Source organism: Aotus nancymaae, unplaced genomic scaffold, assembly GCF_030222135.1.
Source record: "Aotus nancymaae isolate 86718 unplaced genomic scaffold, 86718_ANA_hifiasm-v0.15.2.pri h1tg000022l_1, whole genome shotgun sequence".
Lineage (NCBI taxonomy): Eukaryota > Metazoa > Chordata > Mammalia > Primates > Aotidae > Aotus > Aotus nancymaae.
The window spans coordinates 7,454,539-7,458,213 of NW_026988435.1; the positions used below are offsets into that span (position 1 = coordinate 7,454,539).

A 3,675-nucleotide genomic window follows, 5' to 3' on the forward strand; every position below is an offset into this window, starting at 1 on the left:
AGGTATTAACTTTATTAACCTGCAACATTCATCATTTTAAGAGTATATAAAAATAGTCAAAATGGGTCAGAAACAAGGTTTGCAATGCCATTAATTATCTTCCAAAGTGGCAATATTTAATGTTTTGAGTCAGTCTTAACAGACTGGCAATATAACTAACATAATACATAATGATAAGTGTTGTTCTTGATAAAAAAGCAAATTATTTTTCTATTTACAGTTTTTAGAAAAAATTTACTGTAAAAACATTTTTCTTCTTTATATGTTTCCCTGCCATGATAATGTTAAAACACATCGAGATCCTCTTCAAACTTTAAGGGTGAAAAGTATAACATTCCATTTTAGTTGAAACATTCCTTCACATAGCCAACATATTTTTTCAAGGCACTCTAATAACTCTTGAGGATATTACAAGAAAAATGTGCCTCTTGCCTACTGATCTTCTAGTCATATTTCCCCTCAAACCTTTCTAAATTAAACATTGTTATGATTTTTTTTTTGAAATTTAATTTTTCAAGGTACAGTCCTCAAGTTACTTTTATTTGGAGCCACTCCTTCAGTTTCAACTTGCTGAGCAGGCAAACAACTGCTTTCGGTTCCTATGGAAACTGGATTCCTGTGGCTGTGTGTAGGCACTCTCTTTCCACCAACCTTTTGTGTTGTGGTATCCAGTGATTTAGGTGAAAAAATACAAGTTATATTTCTCTTTCCACCAACCTTTTGTTGTGTTGTGGTATCCAGTGATTAAGGTGGAAAAATACATCATGGTGATTCTTCCATGATGGATATGATATGGTAATAACAGGCTGGGATCTAACGTGATGCAGGGAACTGAAAGCCTGGAAGGTACACCAGGAAAGCCACAATGTGGTTTATACAAATTGTATGTTGTCCTCGTAACTTTTGTATCAGAGTCTTTATAGATCAGAAGTGAAGAATCTTCTGCTGCATGAGATAACAAGTAGGAACCTTCCTGCAAGCTGCTTAATTTCTTTAGAATGTGTTGGAGGATGTTAAATAAATTGGAAGTCTTGAGTTCTGAAAGTTTTTTTTTATTCTTCTGAGGTAATTTCTTCCAGTAGAAAAAGCTTTGAAGTAAATGCATCAATTTGCCCAACATAAAATGAGCTGTTGGAATGCAATAAAGTTTCAGTCCATAAGAGACAAAGTTCACTTGCAGTCAGAGCTTCAACTATATAACAAGCTTGATACTCTACTTTTGGTAGTACGTAAACTGGAAATTGTCTTCTGATTTTATTACATTTTTTAGAATGTGGTCTTGTCTCTACTTGGACAAGACACTGCAGCACACAAGTCACAGGAGGTCTTGCAGGCTAAATAGCTTATAAACAAAATTTTCTTCCTGAGGAATTACGTATTCTGATGTATCTTCAATATAGTCCTGAAGTTCACATGGCAGTCATCCTTTGTGCTTCTGAAATGCAGGTGACCATCCAGATTTCTGCCAACTAGAGGAGTCTGAAGGAACAGACAATTGCTCAGAAACAGAAGGCTGTTTAGAATTTTCTAAATTTAGTAAGGGCAATTTGGGTTCTTTTCTGGAAATTGGCTTTAAGAGCTCGTCCTGCATTTTTAAAATCTCTCCAACTGGATCGAATTTTTTATATACTCGTCTGATAGATTTTTTAAAACACACAACTCTTCTGGACTACAAGCAGTGTTATTCTGGTTTCCTATAGAAGCCTGTCCTTAGGAAGAATTTGGACTAGCTGGTCTAGAACTTAAGTTAGAACCCGCAACAGCTGTCTTTCCATCACTATTATCTTTACACTCTGTATCAATGATTAAACACTATTCATCTGTATCACTGCTGCAGATAACTGTATCTTCAGTTTTAGCTGCTTCTGATCTAACAGTCTTTTCCTTTGAGTTGTCTAGGTTTTCCAGAACATTGGGTCTTTTACCATCAGCATGTACCACATCAATAATCATATCATTTTTATTATAAGTTTCAGTTTCCTGAGAATTTTCTAACTGTAAGTCATCAGATGTTTTCAAGTCACTATCTTGCATCAAAGACTTGCCAGAATTTGATGCCTTATCACCACATGATTCAAATTCCTAATCATCTTTATGTTTTCACTCCATCCATACCAGTGACCAGTTGTTTCTTTTTCTGCAGTTGTTCTATTGGAATCTGAGATAAACTTTTATAATTAGCAGAAATGTCTGGTGCACTTGGGGCCACAGGTGTAGTTCCTGCTTTGGGGGCTGTAGGAGAATCTGTCATGCTAGGGACTGTGGAAGTACTTGCTGGACTTGGTGAATGTGACGCTTTGGTGGTGGTTACTCCAAAAGTTTCAAGTTCTGTGACATCATCATCAAAATCCAGATACAAGGTTTCAAGTCTCAGTTTTTCGGCACTCATTGACTTCACAGGGCATGCTCATTTCAGATGCAAACTCTTCAGGTTTGTCCATAAAGAATGCAGAGACTGTAACAGATGTGTTTTTGGACATCACAAATTTTAATGGAACTTCATGAAAGATTTGATTTGTCTCTCTTAAAGTCATTTTCTTTCAGGGAAGTGGTGAATTAATATACATTAACTGACTTTGAACCTGCAACAGGTATTACTTGAATAAGCACTGGAATTTCCCACTGTTCCTTGTATGTTGGTTCATGGTAATTTAATAAGGTAAATAATGATGGACTAGTTAGAGCTGTCTCAGGATGATATCTTGAAACAAGCTTCTCTGCCTTTGGATCTTTACAAATATTATAATACATAGTTTCAGCTGTTTGTTCTGGCATTTCAGTGTTAGATATATCGTCTTTTGAGAGCTTCAACTTTATAGGCATTGAGGGAAATATTGTTTTCACATATTTTACACTGCCCAATGCAAGAAGAGTTTTTTCTAACTTTAATCCCATCTGTATTCTGAAAGGGAAGAATACCATTAAACTGATGACCTCATGGAGAGTATCAAATCTGGATTCCTATTCACTTGTTCAGTGCAAGCTCTCAAAATTTTCTCTGTGAAGAGACAGGAATTCTCGGAAAGCATATTATAATCCTGTGCATATTTCTTTGCAGAATTCTGCAAAAGCATTAGGAACTCAGTAACTTCTTTGTTTATGTGTTTTTTTCATATCCAAGTACTGCAAGTAGTCATTTTTATGTATTCCAACATCTTTGGAATGTGCAGAAATCGTTGCATATTTAACCAAAAAGTCCACGTAATTCCTCTGCTCTCTCTGTTGGATAAAACACATAGTTCTTTTAAATTGGGAGCCATGGAATGATCTTTAAAATTTTCTAGAGAGAAAAATGTCTTAAGGCCATTTTGGGGGGAAATACCCCAATTCGGTCTTGGTTCACTCATGACCTTCTTGGAGCTCATCTTCCTAGATTTCTGCTTCACTCCAGCTTACACTTCACAGCTGCCTGGCTGCGAAGGCTCCAATAGAGGCAGGATTTCTCCAGAATTTACTCAAATCACTGTCTGTGGTTGCTCTTGCCCAGGCCACACCCACACACCAGACACGCTCCACTCCATTCCTCACATCGTCGCATGCATCCGGGAAAGAGCATACTCAAAGGATGTGGCTCAAGTTATGTAATTTGCATTGTCATTTCAATAATGGTCATACCATCTTCCCTAGAAATAGATTTCATTTCTGAAGAAACTGCTGCTTTAGGTTATTCATAGA

The 3,675-nt window shown here is 36.5% G+C and overlaps 1 pseudogene; it reads right to left on the reverse strand.

Moving 5' to 3' along the window:
• Positions 1–513: 513 nt before the first annotated feature.
• On the reverse strand, positions 514–3,365 carry LOC105718808 (little elongation complex subunit 2-like; annotated as a pseudogene).
• Positions 3,366–3,675: the final 310 nt, after the last annotated feature.